General features: G+C 39.0%; 1 protein-coding gene across 1 annotated transcript in view; it reads left to right on the top strand.

Annotated features, from left to right (window-relative positions):
* Positions 1-21,759, top strand: part of LOC128660046 (oocyte zinc finger protein XlCOF6-like) — a 325,836-nt gene that overhangs the window by 182,457 nt on the left and 121,620 nt on the right. The window lies entirely within an intron of this gene.

Genomic DNA, 21,759 nt, shown 5'->3' with positions numbered 1-21,759 from the left:
CTGTGGGCCTGGCACACAGGCCTGATGGAAAATGAAATTAGATTAAACTTGCAATTAGCAAACTAATGTAAAAGTTTTGTTTTTTAAATTTAAAATAATGTTACACCAGATATGAGTGGTGGGGGTGGCACAGAGCAATTAATAACAGTATATGCTGTGTGCCTGAAAGACCCAGGCCTGATGGAAAATGAAATTAGATTACACTAACAAACTAATGTAAATTTGTTTGTTTTTAAAATTTACAATAATGTTCCGTTACACCACCAGATATGAGTGGTGGCACAGAGCAATTAATCACAGTATATGGTTGCTGTGGGCCTGGCACACAGGCCTGATGGAAAATGAAATTAGATTAAACTTGCAATTCGCAAACTAATGTAAAAGTTTTGTTTTTTAAATTTAATATAATGTTACACCAGATATGAGTGGTGGGGGTGGCACAGAGCAATTAATAACAGTATATGCTGTGTGCCTGAGAGACCCAGGCCTGATGGAAAATGAAATTAGATTACACTAACAAACTAATGTAAATTAGTTTTTTTTCTAAATTTACAATAATGTTCCGTTACACCACCAGATATGAGTGGTGGCACAGAGCAATAAATCACAGTATATGGTTGCTGTGGGCCTGGCACACAGGCCTGATGGAAAATGAAATTAGATTAAACTTGCAATTAGCAAACTAATGTAAAAGTTTTGTTTTTTAAATTTAAAATAATGTTACACCAGATATGAGTGGTGGGGGTGGCACAGAGCAATTAATAACAGTATATGCTGTGTGCCTGAGAGACCCAGGCCTGATGGAAAATGAAATTAGATTACACTAAGAAACTAATGTAAATTTGTTTGTTTTTAAAATTTACAATAATGTTCCGTTGCACCACCAGATATGAGTGGTGGCACAGAGCAATTAATCACAGTATATGGTTGCTGTGGGCCTGGCACACAGGCCTGATGGAAAAGGCCTAATATAATGTTACACCAGATATGAGTGGTGGGGGTGGCACAGAGCAATTAATAACAGTATATGCTGTGTGCCTGAGAGACCCAGGCCTGATGGAAAATGAAATTAGATTACACTAACAAACTAATGTAAATTTGTTTTTTTCTAAATTTACAATAATGTTCCGTTACACCACCAGATATGAGTGGTGGCACAGAGGAATTAATCACAGTATATGCTTGCTGTGGGTCTGGCACACATGCCTGATGGAAAATGAAATTAGATTAAACTTGCAATTAGCAAACTAATGTAAAAGTTTTGTTTTTAATATTTAAAATAATGTTACACCAGGGGGGGCGTGTCTAACCAGCGACTGAGATGGCTGCCTTTTAAGTACAGTGGAGCTGTGGAGTCGATAAATCTGCTGTTTATCCCTCCTTAGAACAGAAAACTTTACTACCATCCAAGACATAAGTGTCCAGGAACACTTATAGAACAGCTTTATATGACCTTCGCTTACAAATAAGAAGCGGCAGACCTGATTAGAGGAGGTGTGCAGCAGAGGCCTAGCAACGGCCTGGACCTTCTCTACCCCCCCATTACATTCTGTTTTATCAGTATACCCAGCCATTTGAGCTGCAGAATCTCTACATCTTTAGAGCATTAGATAAATATATCTTATTTCTCATTTATTTGCTTATTAAGGCTACTTTAAAGAACCTTTTACACTATCCATCATGGTTGATATCGTCCGTGTGCTACAATCCCTTTTTGATGAGCTTGAGGAGGCAGTGACACGAGAACTGTGCTATCTGAGTAGGGGAGCTAAGCGTGAGGAGCAGTTGGATTTCGACTATCAGCAAACATTTTTAGCCGCCCCAACATGCGGGACACCGCCGAGTCGGGCTGCTCAATATACGGAGGTAACAGGGAGTGCACAGACCTCGTGGGTGACAGCCGAACCCGAGGTGCAGGCCTCAGACCAGTTTGCTCCTGCTATTATGAAGGCCCCGGTGAGCTACGATGACCCGCAAGATGTCCTAATAGGGCAGCTCGACTGGATAAAATCGAGAGTGCAGAGACAGAGTTCCTGGACTATCGATCAATACTCTGCCGGAAAGATTGCGGCGGAGGTGAGTACTGTTTGCCCCAAAGGTCCGGATATATTGCCCCTGCTGATAGAACTCTACTCTAGAGAAGCGGGATGGTTTGATATGGCAGAGGGGGTGATTACTAGGCGCTTAGCTGGTCTAGAGAGATGTGCTACACCAGCACTACTTCAAGATACCTGCTCTCAAAAAATAGCGGGACTAGACCCACAAGAGTGCCTACTAACCGGTGTAGCTTCCCTGCGGCAGAGAGTCTGGAGCATCGAGCTTGAGATGATCCTATTGTGGGTCTTATGGTTTCTATATAAGGCTCCCCGACAGAAGGAGTTTCTGGACACCGGTATAGGGTAGGCTATTCTACTATGCCCCACATCGGAGAGAGTGCTTCATTCTGTTAATGTGGCAATACTCTGAACTTTAAGACATTTACTTTAATAGCTGGAACCTTTTTTTTTTTTTTTTTACAGACTTTGTGATCAAAATTTTTGCTTCACTGATGCTTATCTGTCTGGATGCCTAGTTTAGAATTTGCTTTCATTCATAGTGTAAATTTTATTAACAGGGTGTGAATTCCATATAGCAGGCTTATCACAAGTATGCAGCCTAACCTACTAATTTTTTCTTCTGGTATTAGATTGGAGTGTGTATGTGTGATGTATTGCCAGCCTTGTATTTTAATCATATATATGCCAGGAGAGGAGGTAACTAACTATTATTATGTTTAAATTCAGGCAAACAATATCATAGTTCTTCCTTACTACTGTTGAAGCTCATAGTTTGTTTCCTATAGTTCCAAAGGAGTCTATCCCCCATACTAGTAACTTGGATACTTATACATGTTTGAGATTAAGCCTGTGCCTTTCATATAAAATTATGCAATTCTTGGACATAATTAGATATTTATACCCAGTTATAAACATTCTCCATGAAACTACGGAAGCTTAAACAGATACTGTATACCCCTGAATAGATAGATTTGCACAGACTTCTAGCAGATCCCTTTGGAATTTCCTCTCCATGTTAGATTTGTCCACTAGGTGGGAGCAGAATTTAAACTCTGGTCTTATAGATATATGATCCTCCATAAACAATCTCTTTTGTCATTTCTTTTTTTTTTTCTCTCTTTTTAAATACAGCATTGTATAAAGTTAATAATGCATTCAGCTTTGGGCATACCTTGTGAACCATTTTTTATGTTTGCTAGATATACGATATATGAAGTAAAGATATAGGTTTATGCTTGGCTCCCTGCCACTTGCTCTGGCCGAGGCTCAGGGATCTCTGGGTGACACAACTAGTCTTAAGCAGCAGGTTTGTCCACAATAAGAAAAAGAGATGCTAGATATTAGTGTATGTTATACATCTGATTCCTATAAATATAGTTCTGCTTGCACTAGACTACAACTAGGATACGTGTATATAATACAATTCTTTAGTTCCCATATGTAAGAACTAGTCTTTGAGTTTGCTATGCATATAATAGTTGAAGTGTATAGATACTTTTATGCTTAGGTTTATAAAGGCCCAAGAGCGGTCTTATATTTTCCACCTTCTGTTACCGCCTTTTATAAGTGATCAAGGGTACAAGAGTGACCCGACTAGTCCTATACAGAAGGTATGTTTATAAAAAGAAAGTGAGGTTTTTGATATTAGTATATGTCATATTCCCGACTGTTATTGATTTAGGTATGCTTTTTTTTATTTCAGTGCTAGACTATACCTATGGTACGTGCACATCATATCATTCTCTAGTCCTTATTGTATTTGACTATAGGTATGGAAATTGTATTCAGTCCCATCATTCCTTGTATGTTTTTTCTTTGTTCCATTTTATTTTGTACGTTTATGAACCTCAATAAAAAAAATAAAAAAAAATAAAATAAAATAATGTTACCACCAGATATGAGTGGTGGGGGTGGCACAGAGCAATTAATAACAGTATATGCTGTGTGCCTGAGAGACCCAGGCCTGATGGAAAATGAAATTAGATTACACTAACAAACTAATGTAAATTAGTTTTTTTCTAAATTTACAATAATGTTCCGTTACACCACCAGATATGAGTGGTGGCACAGAGAAATTAATCACAGTATATGCTTGCTGTGGGCCTGGCACACAGGCCTGATGTAAAATGAAATTAGATTAAACTTGCAATTAGCAAACTAATGTAAAAGTTTTGTTTTTAATATTTAAAATAATGTTACACCAGATATGAGTGGTGGGGGTGGCACAGATCAATTAATAACAGTATATGCTGTGTGCCTGAGAGACCCAGGCCTGATGGAAAATGAAATTAGATTACACTAACAAACTAATGTAAATTTGTTTTTTTCTAAATTTACAATAATGTTCCGTTACACCACCAGATATGAGTGGTGGCACAGAGCAATTAATCACAGTAAATGGTTGCTATGGGCCTGGCACACAGGCCTGATGGAAAAGGCCTAATATAATGTTACACCAGATATGAGTGGTGGGGGTGGCACAGAGCAATTAATAACAGTATATGCTGTGTGCCTGAGAGACCCAGGCCTGATGGAAAATGAAATTAGATTACACTAACAAACTAATGTAAATTTGTTTTTTTCTAAATTTACAATAATGTTCCGTTACACCACCAGATATGAGTGGTGGCACAGAGGAATTAATCACAGTATATGCTTGCTGTGGGTCTGGCACACAGGCCTGATGGAAAATGAAATTAGATTAAACTTGCAATTAGCAAACTAATGTAAAAGTTTTGTTTTTAATATTTAAAATAATGTTACACCAGATATGAGTGGTGGGGGTGGCACAGAGCAATTAATAACAGTATATGCTGTGTGCCTGAGAGACCCAGGCCTGATGGAAAATGAAATTAGATTACACTAACAAACTAATGTAAATTAGTTTTTTTCTAAATTTACAATAATGTTCCGTTACACCACCAGATATGAGTGGTGGCACAGAGAAATTAATCACAGTATATGCTTGCTGTGGGCCTGGCACACAGGCCTGATGGAAAATGAAATTAGATTAAACTTGCAATCAGCAAACTAATGTAAAAGTTTTGTTTTTTAAATTTAATATAATGTTACACCAGATATGAGTGGTGGGGGTGGCACAGAGCAATTAATAACAGTATATGCTGCGTGCCTGAGAGACCCAGGCCTGATGGAAAATGAAATTAGATTACACTAACAAACTAATGTAAATTAGTTTTTTTCTAAATTTACAATAATGTTCCGTTACACCACCAGATATGAGTGGTGGCACAGAGCAATAAATCACAGTATATGGTTGCTGTGGGCCTGGCACACATGCCTGATGGAAAATGAAATTAGATTAAACTTGCAATTAGCAAACTAATGTAAAAGTTTTGTTTTTTAAATTTAAAATAATGTTACACCAGATATGAGTGGTGGGGGTGGCACAGAGCAATTAATAACAGTATATGCTGTGTGTCTGAGAGACCCAGGCCTGATGGAAAATGAAATTAGATTACACTAACAAACTAATGTAAATTTGTTTGTTTTTAAAATTTACAATAATGTTCCGTTACACCACCAGATATGAGTGGTGGCACAGAGCAATTAATCACAGTATATGGTTGCTGTGGGCCTGGCACACAGGCCTGATGGAAAATGAAATTAGATTAAACTTGCAATTTCACAAACTAATGTAAAAGTTTTGTTTTTTAAATTTAATATAATGTTACACCAGATATGAGTGGTGGGGGTGGCACAGATCAATTAATAACAGTATATGCTGTGTGCCTGAGAGACCCAGGCCTGGTGGAAAATGAAATTAGATTACACTAACAAACTAATGTAAATTTGTTTTTTTCTAAATTTACAATAATGTTCCGTTACACCACCAGATATGAGTGGTGGCACAGAGGAATTAATCACAGTATATGCTTGCTGTGGGTCTGGCACACAGGCCTGATGGAAAATGAAATTAGATTAAACTTGCAATTAGCAAACTAATGTAAAAGTTTTGTTTTTTAAATTTAAAATAATGTTACACCAGATATGAGTGGTGGGGGTGGCACAGTATATGCTGTGTGCCTGAGAGACCCAGGCCTGATGGAAAATGAAATTAGATTACACTAACAAACTAATGTAAATTAGTTTTTTTCTAAATTTACAATAATGTTCCGTTACACCACCAGATATGAGTGGTGGCACAGAGAAATTAATCACAGTATATGCTTGCTGTGGGCCTGGCACACAGGCCTGATGTAAAATGAAATTAGATTAAACTTGCAATTAGCAAACTAATGTAAAAGTTTTGTTTTTAATATTTAAAATAATGTTACACCAGATATGAGTGGTGGGGGTGGCACAGATCAATTAATAACAGTATATGCTGTGTGCCTGAGAGACCCAGGCCTGATGGAAAATGAAATTAGATTACACTAACAAACTAATGTAAATTTGTTTTTTTCTAAATTTACAATAATGTTCCGTTACACCACCAGATATGAGTGGTGGCACAGAGCAATTAATCACAGTAAATGGTTGCTATGGGCCTGGCACACAGGCCTGATGGAAAAGGCCTAATATAATGTTACACCAGATATGAGTGGTGGGGGTGGCACAGAGCAATTAATAACAGTATATGCTGTGTGCCTGAGAGACCCAGGCCTGATGGAAAATGAAATTAGATTACACTAACAAACTAATGTAAATTTGTTTTTTTCTAAATTTACAATAATGTTCCGTTACACCACCAGATATGAGTGGTGGCACAGAGGAATTAATCACAGTATATGCTTGCTGTGGGTCTGGCACACAGGCCTGATGGAAAATGAAATTAGATTAAACTTGCAATTAGCAAACTAATGTAAAAGTTTTGTTTTTAATATTTAAAATAATGTTACACCAGATATGAGTGGTGGGGGTGGCACAGAGCAATTAATAACAGTATATGCTGTGTGCCTGAGAGACCCAGGCCTGATGGAAAATGAAATTAGATTACACTAACAAACTAATGTAAATTAGTTTTTTTCTAAATTTACAATAATGTTCCGTTACACCACCAGATATGAGTGGTGGCACAGAGAAATTAATCACAGTATATGCTTGCTGTGGGCCTGGCACACAGGCCTGATGGAAAATGAAATTAGATTAAACTTGCAATCAGCAAACTAATGTAAAAGTTTTGTTTTTTAAATTTAATATAATGTTACACCAGATATGAGTGGTGGGGGTGGCACAGAGCAATTAATAACAGTATATGCTGCGTGCCTGAGAGACCCAGGCCTGATGGAAAATGAAATTAGATTACACTAACAAACTAATGTAAATTAGTTTTTTTCTAAATTTACAATAATGTTCCGTTACACCACCAGATATGAGTGGTGGCACAGAGCAATAAATCACAGTATATGGTTGCTGTGGGCCTGGCACACATGCCTGATGGAAAATGAAATTAGATTAAACTTGCAATTAGCAAACTAATGTAAAAGTTTTGTTTTTAATATTTAAAATAATGTTACACCAGATATGAGTGGTGGGGGTGGCACAGAGCAATTAATAACAGTATATGCTGTGTGCCTGAGAGACCCAGGCCTGATGGAAAATGAAATTAGATTACACTAACAAACTAATGTAAATTAGTTTTTTTCTAAATTTACAATAATGTTCCGTTACACCACCAGATATGAGTGGTGGCACAGAGGAATTAATCACAGTATATGCTTGCTGTGGGTCTGGCACACAGGCCTGATGGAAAATGAAATTAGATTAAACTTGCAATTAGCAAACTAATGTAAAAGTTTTGTTTTTAATATTTAAAATAATGTTACACCAGATATGAGTGGTGGGGGTGGCACAGAGCAATTAATAACAGTATATGCTGTGTGCCTGAGAGACCCAGGCCTGATGGAAAATGAAATTAGATTACACTAACAAACTAATGTAAATTAGTTTTTTTCTAAATTTACAATAATGTTCCGTTACACCACCAGATATGAGTGGTGGCACAGAGAAATTAATCACAGTATATGCTTGCTGTGGGCCTGGCACACAGGCCTGATGGAAAATGAAATTAGATTAAACTTGCAATCAGCAAACTAATGTAAAAGTTTTGTTTTTTAAATTTAATATAATGTTACACCAGATATGAGTGGTGGGGGTGGCACAGAGCAATTAATAACAGTATATGCTGCGTGCCTGAGAGACCCAGGCCTGATGGAAAATGAAATTAGATTACACTAACAAACTAATGTAAATTAGTTTTTTTCTAAATTTACAATAATGTTCCGTTACACCACCAGATATGAGTGGTGGCACAGAGCAATAAATCACAGTATATGGTTGCTGTGGGCCTGGCACACATGCCTGATGGAAAATGAAATTAGATTAAACTTGCAATTAGCAAACTAATGTAAAAGTTTTGTTTTTTAAATTTAAAATAATGTTACACCAGATATGAGTGGTGGGGGTGGCACAGAGCAATTAATAACAGTATATGCTGTGTGTCTGAGAGACCCAGGCCTGATGGAAAATGAAATTAGATTACACTAACAAACTAATGTAAATTTGTTTGTTTTTAAAATTTACAATAATGTTCCGTTACACCACCAGATATGAGTGGTGGCACAGAGCAATTAATCACAGTATATGGTTGCTGTGGGCCTGGCACACAGGCCTGATGGAAAATGAAATTAGATTAAACTTGCAATTTCACAAACTAATGTAAAAGTTTTGTTTTTTAAATTTAATATAATGTTACACCAGATATGAGTGGTGGGGGTGGCACAGATCAATTAATAACAGTATATGCTGTGTGCCTGAGAGACCCAGGCCTGGTGGAAAATGAAATTAGATTACACTAACAAACTAATGTAAATTTGTTTTTTTCTAAATTTACAATAATGTTCCGTTACACCACCAGATATGAGTGGTGGCACAGAGGAATTAATCACAGTATATGCTTGCTGTGGGTCTGGCACACAGGCCTGATGGAAAATGAAATTAGATTAAACTTGCAATTAGCAAACTAATGTAAAAGTTTTGTTTTTTAAATTTAAAATAATGTTACACCAGATATGAGTGGTGGGGGTGGCACAGTATATGCTGTGTGCCTGAGAGACCCAGGCCTGATGGAAAATGAAATTAGATTACACTAACAAACTAATGTAAATTAGTTTTTTTCTAAATTTACAATAATGTTCCGTTACACCACCAGATATGAGTGGTGGCACAGAGAAATTAATCACAGTATATGCTTGCTGTGGGCCTGGCACACAGGCCTGATGTAAAATGAAATTAGATTAAACTTGCAATTAGCAAACTAATGTAAAAGTTTTGTTTTTAATATTTAAAATAATGTTACACCAGATATGAGTGGTGGGGGTGGCACAGATCAATTAATAACAGTATATGCTGTGTGCCTGAGAGACCCAGGCCTGATGGAAAATGAAATTAGATTACACTAACAAACTAATGTAAATTTGTTTTTTTCTAAATTTACAATAATGTTCCGTTACACCACCAGATATGAGTGCTGGCACAGAGCAATTAATCACAGTAAATGGTTGCTATGGGCCTGGCACACAGGCCTGATGGAAAAGGCCTAATATAATGTTACACCAGATATGAGTGGTGGGGGTGGCACAGAGCAATTAATAACAGTATATGCTGTGTGCCTGAGAGACCCAGGCCTGATGGAAAATGAAATTAGATTACACTAACAAACTAATGTAAATTTGTTTTTTTCTAAATTTACAATAATGTTCCGTTACACCACCAGATATGAGTGGTGGCACAGAGGAATTAATCACAGTATATGCTTGCTGTGGGTCTGGCACACAGGCCTGATGGAAAATGAAATTAGATTAAACTTGCAATTAGCAAACTAATGTAAAAGTTTTGTTTTTAATATTTAAAATAATGTTACACCAGATATGAGTGGTGGGGGTGGCACAGAGCAATTAATAACAGTATATGCTGTGTGCCTGAGAGACCCAGGCCTGATGGAAAATGAAATTAGATTACACTAACAAACTAATGTAAATTAGTTTTTTTCTAAATTTACAATAATGTTCCGTTACACCACCAGATATGAGTGGTGGCACAGAGAAATTAATCACAGTATATGCTTGCTGTGGGCCTGGCACACAGGCCTGATGGAAAATGAAATTAGATTAAACTTGCAATCAGCAAACTAATGTAAAAGTTTTGTTTTTTAAATTTAATATAATGTTACACCAGATATGAGTGGTGGGGGTGGCACAGAGCAATTAATAACAGTATATGCTGCGTGCCTGAGAGACCCAGGCCTGATGGAAAATGAAATTAGATTACACTAACAAACTAATGTAAATTAGTTTTTTTCTAAATTTACAATAATGTTCCGTTACACCACCAGATATGAGTGGTGGCACAGAGCAATAAATCACAGTATATGGTTGCTGTGGGCCTGGCACACATGCCTGATGGAAAATGAAATTAGATTAAACTTGCAATTAGCAAACTAATGTAAAAGTTTTGTTTTTTAAATTTAAAATAATGTTACACCAGATATGAGTGGTGGGGGTGGCACAGAGCAATTAATAACAGTATATGCTGTGTGCCTGAGAGACCCAGGCCTGATGGAAAATGAAATTAGATTACACTAACAAACTAATGTAAATTTGTTTGTTTTTAAAATTTACAATAATGTTCCGTTACACCACCAGATATGAGTGGTGGCACAGAGCAATTAATCACAGTATATGGTTGCTGTGGGCCTGGCACACAGGCCTGATGGAAAATGAAATTAGATTAAACTTGCAATTTCACAAACTAATGTAAAAGTTTTGTTTTTTAAATTTAATATAATGTTACACCAGATATGAGTGGTGGGGGTGGCACAGATCAATTAATAACAGTATATGCTGTGTGCCTGAGAGACCCAGGCCTGGTGGAAAATGAAATTAGATTACACTAACAAACTAATGTAAATTTGTTTTTTTCTAAATTTACAATAATGTTCCGTTACACCACCAGATATGAGTGGTGGCACAGAGGAATTAATCACAGTATATGCTTGCTGTGGGTCTGGCACACAGGCCTGATGGAAAATGAAATTAGATTAAACTTGCAATTAGCAAACTAATGTAAAAGTTTTGTTTTTTAAATTTAAAATAATGTTACACCAGATATGAGTGGTGGGGGTGGCACAGTATATGCTGTGTGCCTGAGAGACCCAGGCCTGATGGAAAATGAAATTAGATTACACTAACAAACTAATGTAAATTTGTTTGTTTTTTAAATTTACAATAATGTTACACCACCAGATATGAGTGGTGGCACAGAGGAATTAATCACAGTATATGCTTGCTGTGGGCCTGGCACACAGGCCTGATGGAAAATGAAATTAGATTAAACTTGCAATCAGCAAACTAATGTAAAAGTTTTGTTTTTTAAATTTAATATAATGTTACACCAGATATGAGTGGTGGGGGTGGCACAGAGCAATTAATAACAGTTTATGCTGTGTGCCTGAGAGAACCAGGCCTGATGGAAAATGAAATTAGATTACACTAACAAACTAATGTAAATTTGTTTTTTTCTAAATTTACAATAATGTTCCGTTACACCACCAGATATGAGTGGTGGCACAGAGCAATAAATCACAGTATATGGTTGCTGTGGGCCTGGCACACAGACCTGATGGAAAATGAAATTAGATTAAACTTGCAATTAGCAAACTAATGTAAAAGTATTGTTTTTTAAATTTAATATAATGTTACACCAGATATGAGTGGTGGGGGTGGCACAGAGCAATTAATAACAGTATATGCTGTGTGCCTGAGAGACCCAGGCCTGATGGAAAATGAAATTAGATTACACTAACAAACTAATGTAAATTAGTTTTTTTCTAAATTTACAATAATGTTCCGTTACACCACCAGATATGAGTGGTGGCACAGAGGAATTAATCACAGTATATGCTTGCTGTGGGCCTGGCACACAGGCCTGATGGAAAATGAAATTAGATTAAACTTGTAATTAGCAAACTAATGGAAAAGTTTTGTTTTTTAAATTTAAAATAATGTTACACCAGATATGAGTGGTGGGGGTGGCACAGAGCAATTAATAAAAGTATATGCTGTGTGCCTGAGAGACCCAGGCCTGATGGAAAATGAAATTAGATTACACTAACAAACTAATGTAAATTCGTTTTTTTCTAAATTTACAATAATGTTCCGTCACACCACCAGATATGAGTGGTGGCACAGAGCAATAAATCACAGTATATGGTTGCTGTGGGCCTGGCACACAGGCCTGATGGAAAATGAAATTAGATTAAACTTGCAATTAACAAACTAATGTAAAAGTTTTGTTTTTTAAATTTAAATAATGTTACACCAGATATGAGTGGTGGGGGTGGCACAGAACAATTAATAACAGTATATGCTGTGTGCCTGAGAGACCCAGGCCTGATGGAAAATGAAATTAGATTACACTAACAAACTAATGTAAATTTGTTTGTTTTTAAAATTTACAATAATGTTCCGTTACACCACCAGATATGAGTGCTGGCACAGAGCAATTAATCACAGTATATGGTTGCTGTGGGCCTGGCACACAGGCCTGATGGAAAATGAAATTAGATTAAACTTGCAATTAGCAAACTAATGTAAAAGTTTTGTTTTTAATATTTAAAATAATGTTACACCAGATATGAGTGGTGGGGGTGGCACAGAGCAATTAATAACAGTATATGCTGTGTGCCTGAGAGACCCAGGCCTGATGGAAAATTTAATTAGATTACACTAACAAACTAATGTAAATTAGTTTTTTTCTAAATTTACAATAATGTTCCGTTACACCACCAGATATGAGTGGTGACACAGAGGAATTAATCACAGTATATGCTTGCTGTGGGCCTGGCACACAGGCCTGATGGAAAATGAAATTAGATTAAATTTGCAATTAGCAAACTAATGTAAAAGTTTTGTTTTTTAAATTTAAAATAATGTTACACCAGATATGAGTGGTGGGGGTGGCACAGAGCAATTAATAACAGTATATGCTGTGTGCCTGAGAGACCCAGGCGTGATGGAAAATGAAATTAGATTACACTAACAAACTAATGTAAATTTGTTTGTTTTTTAAATTTACAATAATGTTACACCACCGGATATGAGTGGTGGCACAGAGGAATTAATCACAGTATATGCTTGCTGTGGGCCTGGCACACAGGCCTGATGGAAAATGAAATTAGATTAAACTTGCAATTAGCAAACTAATGTAAAAGTTTTGTTTTTTAAATTTAAAATAATGTTACACCAGATATGAGTGGTGGGGGTGGCACAGAGCAATTAATAACAGTATATGCTGTGTGCCTGAGAGACCCAGGCCTGATGGAAAATGAAATTAGATTACACTAACAAACTAATGTAAATTTGTTTTTTTCTAAATTTACAATAATGTTCCGTTACACCACCAGATATGAGTGCTGGCACAGAGCAATTAATCACAGTATATGCTTGCTGTGGGCCTGGCACACAGGCCTGATGGAAAATGAAATTAGATTAAACTTGCAATTAGCAAACTAATGTAAAAGTTTTGTTTTTTAAATTTAAACTAATGCTACACCAGATATGAGTGGTGGGGGTGGCACAGGGCAATTAATAACAGATTATGCTGTGTGCCTGAGAGACCCAGGCCTGATGGAAAATGAAATTAGATTACACTAACAAACTAATGTAAATTTGTTTTTTGTTTTAAATTTACAATAATGTTACACCACCAGATATGAGGGTGGCACAGAGGAATTAATCACAGTATATGCTGTGTGCCTGAGAGACCCAGGCCTGATGGAACATGAAATTAGATTACAGTAACAAACTAATGTAAATTTGTTTTTTTCTAAATTTACAATAATCTTCCGTTACACCACCAGATATGAGTGGTGGCACAGAGGAATTAATCACAGTATATGCTTGCTGTGGGCCTGGCACACAGGCCTGATGGAAAATGAAATTAGATTAAACTTGCAATTAGCAAACTAATGTAAAAGTTTTGTTTTTTAAATTTAAAATAATGTTACACCAGATATGAGTGGTGGAGGTGGCACAGAGCAATTAATAACAGTATATGCAGTATTATTATACATAGTGTGCTGTGCCTGTGCTATTATACTTAGTGTGCTGTGCTATTTTACATAGTGTGCTGTGCTATTTTACATAGTGTGCTGTGCTATTTTACATAGTGTGCTGTGCTATTATACATAGTGTGCTGTGTTATTATACATAGTGTGCTGTGTTATTATACATAGTTTGCTGTGCTATTATACATAGTGTGCTGTGCTATTATACATAGTGTGCTGTGCTATTATACATAGTGTGCTGTGTTATTATACATAGTGTGCTGTGCCTGTGCTATTATACATAGTGTGCCTGTGCTATTATACATAGTGTGCCGGTGCTATTATACTTAGTGTGCTGTGCTATTATACATAGTGTGCTGTGTTATACATAGTGTGCTTTGTTATTATACATAGTGTGCTGTGCTATTATACATAGTGTACTGTGCCTGTGCTATTATACATAGTGTGCTGTGTTATTATACATAGTGTGCTGTGTTATTATACATAGTGTGCTGTGCTATTATACATAGTGTGCTGTTGTGCTGTTCCTGTGCTTATATACATAGTGTGCTGTGCTATTATACATAGTGTGCTGTGTTATTATACATAGTGTGCAGTGCTATTATACATAGTGTGCTGTGTTATTATACATAGTGTGCTGTGCTATTATACATAGTGTGCTGTGTTATTATACATAGTGTGCTGTGTTATTATACATAGTGTGCTGTGCTATTATACATAGTGTGCTGTGTTATTATACATAGTGTGCTGTGCTATTATACATAGTGTGCTGTTCCTGTGCTATTATACATAGTGTGCTGTGCTATTATACATAGTGTGCTGTGCTATTATAGTGTGCTGTGTTATTATACATAGTGTGCTGTGCTATTATACATAGTGTGCTGTGCTATTATACATAGTGTGCTGTGTTATTATACTAGGGCCTAGATTTGGAGTTTGGCGGTAAAAGGGCTGTTAACGCTCCGCGGGCTTTTTTCTGGCCGCACCATAAATTTAACTCTGGTATCGAGAGTTCAAACAAATGCTGCGTTAGGCTCCAAAAAAGGAGCGTAGAGCATTTTTACCGCAAATGCAACTCTCGATACCAGAGTTGCTTACGGACGCGGCCGGCCTCAAAAACGTGCTCGTGCACGATTCTCCCATAGGAAACAATGGGGCTGTTTGAGCTGAAAAAAAACCTAACACCTGCAAAAAAGCAGCGTTCAGCTCCTAACGCAGCCCCATTGTTTCCTATGGGGAAACACTTCCTACGTCTGCACCTAACACTCTAACATGTACCCCGAGTCTAAACACCCCTAACCTTACACTTATTAACCCCTAATCTGCAGCTCCCGCTATCGCTGACCCCTGCATATTTTTTTTAACCCCTAATCTGCCGCTCCGTAAACCGCCGCAACCTACGTTATCCCTATGTACCCCTAATCTGCTGCCCTAACATCGCCGACCCCTATATTATATTTATTAACCCCTAATCTGCCGCTCCCAACATCGCCGCCACCTACCTACACTTATTAACTCCTAATCTGCCGAGCGGACATGAGCGCTACTATAATAAAGTTATTAACCCCTAATCCGCCTCACTAACCCTATCATAAATAGTATTAACCCCTAATCTGCCCTCCCTAACATCGCCGACACCTACCTTCAATTATTAACCCCTAATCTTCCGATCGGAGCTCACCGCTATTCTAATAAATGTATTAACCCCTAACGCTAAGTCTAACCCTAACCCTAACACCCCCCTAACTTAAATATAATTTACATCTAACGAAATTAATTAACTCTTATTAAATAAATGATTCCTATTTAAAGCTAAATACTTACCTGTAAAATAAATCCTAATATAGCTATGTTACAAACTGCTATGTGTAACTGGCCCTTTAAATGGAAAATTGCCCTGCTTCCCTGGATTTTGGAGAAGCCTATTTGCCAGCCTCCTTCCTCATGACTATGGCCCCTGGAAGATTGTGCCCCTGAGAACATATTAACTTTTATTGGGTGTGTATGGCCCTTTAAGAACCATCTGGGGACATATTGTGACTTTGATGAACAATGCCCCTTTAAGACTATGTCCCCAGACCTGTGAAATGACTTGTCCCTGGCTTTCTCCCACTTGGTTCAGTTTCATTGTGTGCCATTAAGAGTTAAATTTTGTTCAGCTTCAAGAAACCTATTCTAAATACAAGTCTGCTGGGATTAGCTCTAATTAGGTTTAGTGATCAACTTTCCCATTGTCTAATCAGACTAGTATTGATAAGGTGGACTGCATTGTTTTATTGTGTGTAATGTTATCTGCTGAAGTAAATGTTGTGGCCTGTCAAAGGGAGTGTCTCTCTATCTAATATCAAATGTGTGATGGGGGATTTTATGCCTCCCCCTGAGAGTGTCCTGTTTGCATGTAACCTGAATAAAAGCAGGCTGTGTGCTCCAGCACATCAGACCTATGTTGACCCTCTAACTTGAAGCTTTGACTCATGTTTGTAGGATACAGCTTATAATCACTACAGGGATTGCTATGTTTTTCATACTCCCTTAGCTACAGGGATTGCTACAGAAGGAAGAGGTTTGCCTACTGGAGCCTAGTCGTTGGTCCAGGGCGCAGAGCAGACGGCGAGATACCAGCCCAGCAGCGGTGGTTCATATAGTCTGCATTACTGATGGTGGCTACGCAGTAGTTATAGTGTCCACGGTGCTGCTGCTCCTTTGGTGAGCGCTAGGAGCATCCTTTTCTACGGTCCAACTTCCAGCCAGCCTGGAGGCAACCGTAACATTTGGCGGCAGCGGTGGGATCGCGTCCTAGCGCAAGGAGCAGCACCACAACAGCACTGGTATCGTAGGAGAGTAATTGAGGGCAACGCTAGCCACTGCGCAGCGTCCCTACCTACAGCAGCATGGAGCTGACAAGACACTGGTCAGAACCCTGTGAAGAGCACCTCAACCTGATCCGTCGCTATGAGGGCGCTGATTTTGTTCCAGAGGTAAAGAGGCGGCTAGTCCGATATGGTCCAGACCCTGCACAGGAGGTAGTCAGTCGCCTCATCCGGGAATTGGCTACTGAGAACGAAGCGGCACGAGCCTTTGAGCGCCAACTGTGGAGTTTGAGGGTATGGACACCTGGTCTCTCTCCCCAGCCGCAGCATGTTCCACAGGGAGAGGAGAGCAGCGACCTCCCTCCCCAGCGGCAGTATACTGTGCAGAGGGAAGAGACAACCAGTCTCCTTCCCCAACCAGAGATACCAGAGGCAGCAGGCCTCATAGACTGGTCCTGGGAGGACCCCCAGCAGGCAGGTGGAGATGGGACCGCAGTCTCTCTACCGGCCCTACAGGGATGCTGGGCAGGCGGCCGAGATCCCCAGCGACAGACCCAGCTACAGGGAGGGGAGAGCATCGACCTCCCTCCCCAGCCGGAGTGTGCCTTCCAGGGAGAGGAGACAACCGGTCTCTCTCCCCAGCCGCAGCATGTTCCACAGGAAGCGGAGAGCATCGACCTCCCTTCCCAACGGCCACCGGAGTATCAGGAGGAGGAGGTAAGCCAATCTCCCCCTCCCCAGCTAACTCCTAACTTGGGCCCAGGGTTAACAGTGGAGATGTTAACCCCCACTGACCCCCACGTTCCCTTTGCCACCGGGCAGGACTATGCCCCAATTCCCCCAGCAGAAGAGCTGGCATCAGGACAGAGCGCTGCTGGCCTCTGCCCTACAGACCCCCTTGTTACAGGACTGGCCTGCAAACCCCTCACCCCAGCAGAAGCGCTGGCACCAGGGCAGAGTGCCGCTGGCCTCTGCCCCTCAAGTACCATCAGCTATTTGCCCAGCTGCGCCAGGAAGGCAGAGGATGCTACCCTTTCATCCTATAACCTGGAACCTACAGGCCAGTACTACTTATTGTGGGGGGGCTACTGTGCTGCTAATGTTTATTTGTGGGTGGGTTGCGAGACTAACTTAGGCACTGACCGACAGAAGGTCAGGTGCCTGGTTAGTCTCCCTCCAAAAGGGGAGATATGTTACAAACTGCTATGTGTAACTGGCCCTTTAAATGGAAAATTGCCCTGCTTCCCTGGATTTTGGAGAAGCCTATTTGCCAGCCTCCTTCCTCATGACTATGGCCCCTGGAAGATTGTGCCCCTGAGAACATATTAACTTTTATTGGGTGTGTATGGCCCTTTAAGAACCATCTGGGGACATATTGTGACTTTGATGAACAATGCCCCTTTAAGACTATGTCCCCAGACCTGTGAAATGACTTGTCCCTGGCTTTCTCCCACTTGGTTCAGTTTCATTGTGTGCCATTAAGAGTTAAATTTTGTTCAGCTTCAAGAAACCTATTCTAAATACAAGTCCGCTGGGATTAGCTCTAATTAGGTTTAGTGATCAACTTTCCCATTGTCTAATCAGACTAGTATTGATAAGGTGGACTGCATTGTTTTATTGTGTGTAATGTTATCTGCTGAAGTAAATGTTGTGGCCTGTCAAAGGGAGTGTCTCTCTATCTAATATCAAATGTGTGATGGGGGATTTTATGCCTCCCCCTGAGAGTGTCCTGTTTGCATGTAACCTGAATAAAAGCAGGCTGTGTGCTCCAGCACATCAGACCTATGTTGACCCTCTAACTTGAAGCTTTGACTCATGTTTGTAGGATACAGCTTATAATCACTACAGGGATTGCTATGTTTTTCATACTCCCTTAGCTACAGGGATTGCTACAGAAGGAAGAGGTTTGCCTACTGGAGCCTAGTCGTTGGTCCAGGGCGCAGAGCAGACGGCGAGATACCAGCCCAGCAGCGGTGGTTCATATAGTCTGCATTACTGATGGTGGCTACGCAGTAGTTATAGTGTCCACGGTGCTGCTGCTCCTTTGGTGAGCGCTAGGAGCATCCTTTTCTACGGTCCAACTTCCAGCCAGCCTGGAGGCAACCGTAACAAGCTACAATATAAATTATAATTATATTGTAGCTATTTTAGGATTAATATTTATTTTACAGGCAACTTTGTAATTATTTTAACCAGGTACAATAGCTATTAAATAGTTAAGAACTATTTAATAGTTACCTAGTTAAAATAATAACAAATTTACCTGTAAAATAAATCCTAACCTAAGATATAATTAAACCTAACACTACCCTATCAATAAAAAAATTAAATAAACTACCTACAATTACCTACAATTAACCTAACACTACACTATCAATAAATTAATTAAACACAATTCCTACAAATAAATACAATTAAATAAACTAGCTAAAGTACAAAAAATAAAAAAGAACTAAGTTACAAAAAATAAAAAAATATTTACAAACATAAGAAAAATATTACAACAATTTTAAACTAATTACACCTACTCTAAGCCCCCTAATAAAATAACAAAGCCCCCCAAAATAAAAAATTCCCTACCCTATTCTAAATTAAAAAAGTTACAAGCTCTTTTACCTTACCAGCCCTGAACAGGGCCCTTTGCGGGGCATGCCCCAAGAAGTTCAGCTCTTTTGCCTGTAAAAGAATAAATACAATACCCCCCCCCAACATTACAACCCACCACCCACATACCCCTAATCTAACCCAAACCCCCCTTAAATAAACCTAACACTAAGCCCCTGAAGATCTTCCTACCTTGTCTTCACCATCCAGGTTCACCGATCCGTCCTGAAGAGCTCCTCCGATGTCCTGATCCAAGCCCAAGCGGGGGCTGAAGAGGTCCATGATCCGGTCAAAGTCTTCATCCAAGCGGGGCAGAAGAGGATCTTCCATCCGATTGAAGTCATCATCCAGGCGGCATCTTCTATGGTCTTCCATCCGGAGCGAAGCGGCAGGATCCTGAAGACCTCCAGCGCGGAACATCCATCCGGACCGACGACTGAACGACGAATGACTGTTCCTTTAAGGGACGTCATCCAAGATGGCGTCCCTCGAATTCCGATTGGCTGATAGGATTCTATCAGCCAATCGGAATTAAGGTAGGAATTTTCTGATTGGCTGATGGAATCAGCCAATCAGAATCTAGTTCAATCCGATTGGCCGATCCAATCAGCCAATCAGATTGAGCTCGCATTCTATTGGCTGATCGGAACAGCCAATAGAATGCGAGCTCAATCTGATTGGCTGATTGGATCAGCCAATCGGATTGAACTTGATTCTGATTGGCTGATTCCATCAGCCAATCAGAAAATTCCTACCTTAATTCCGATTGGCTGATAGAATCCTATCAGCCAATCGGAATTCGAGGGACGCCATCTTGGATGACGTCCCTTAAAGGAACCGTCATTAGTCGGGAGACAACGGAAGAAGAGGATGGATCCGCGTAGCCTGCTTCAAGATGGACCCGCTCCGCACCGGATGGAAGAAGATCGAAGATGCCGCTTGGAGAAGATGTTTGCCGGTCCGGATGTCCTCTTCTTGCCGGATAGGAGGAAGACTTTGGAGCCTCTTCTGGACCTCTTCAGCACCGGATTATGGATCGCCAACCCCCGCTTGGGTTGGATGAAGATGTTGGAGCCAGGACGGATCGGTGATACCTGGATGGTGAAGACAAGGTAGGAAGATCTTCAGGGGCTTAGTGTTAGGTTTATTTAAGGGGGGTTTGGGTTAGATTAGGGGTATGTGGGTGGTGGGTTGTAATGTTGGGGGGGGGGTATTGTATTTATTCTTTTACAGGCAAAAGAGCTGAAATTCTTGGGGCATGCCCCGCAAAGGGCCCTGTTCAGGGCTGGTAAGGTAAAAGAGCTTGTAACTTTTTTAATTTAGAATAGGGTAGGGAATTTTTTATTTTGGGGGGCTTTGTTATTTTATTAGGGGGCTTAGAGTAGGTGTAATTAGTTTAAAATTGTTGTAATATTTTTCTTATGTTTGTAAATATTTTTTTATTTTTTGTAACTTAGTTCTTTTTTATTTTTTGTACTTTAGATAGTTTATTTAATTGTATTTATTTGTAGCAATTGTGTTTAATTAATTTATTGATAGTGTAGTGTTAGGTTAATTGTAGGTAATTGTAGGTAGTTTATTTAATTATTTTATTGATAGGGTAGTGTTAAGTTTAATTATATCTTAGGTTAGGATTTATTTTACAGGTAAATTTGTTATTATTTTAACTAGGTAGCTATTAAATAGTTCTTAACTATTTAATAGCTATTGTACCTGGTTAAAATAAATACAAAGTTGCCTGTAAAATAAATATTAATCCTAAAATAGCTATAATATAATTATAATTTATATTGTAGCTATATTAGGATTTATTTTACAGGTAAGTATTTAGCTTTAAATAGGAATAATTTATTTAATAAGAGTTAATTTATTTCGTTAGATGTAAATTATATTTAAGTTAGGGGGGTGTTAGTGTTAGGGTTAGACTTAGCTTTAGGGGTTAATACATTTATTAGAATAGCGGTGAGCTCCGGTCGTCAGATTAGGGGTTAATAATTGAAGTTAGGTGTCGGCGATGTTAGGGAGGGCAGATTAGGGGTTAATACTATTTATGATAGGGTTAGTGAGGCGGGTTAGGGGTTAATAACTTTATTATAGTAGCGGTGCGGTCCGCTCGGCAGATTAGGGGTTAATAAGTGTAGGCAGGTGTCGGCGACGTTGAGGGGGGCAGATTAGGGGTTAATAAATATAATATAGGGGTCGG

Source organism: Bombina bombina, chromosome 5 (assembly GCF_027579735.1).
Source record: "Bombina bombina isolate aBomBom1 chromosome 5, aBomBom1.pri, whole genome shotgun sequence".
In the NCBI taxonomy this organism is placed as follows: domain Eukaryota; kingdom Metazoa; phylum Chordata; class Amphibia; order Anura; family Bombinatoridae; genus Bombina; species Bombina bombina.
The sequence above is the reverse complement of the archived record's forward strand: the minus strand, read 5'-3'. Positions and strand labels throughout refer to the sequence as shown.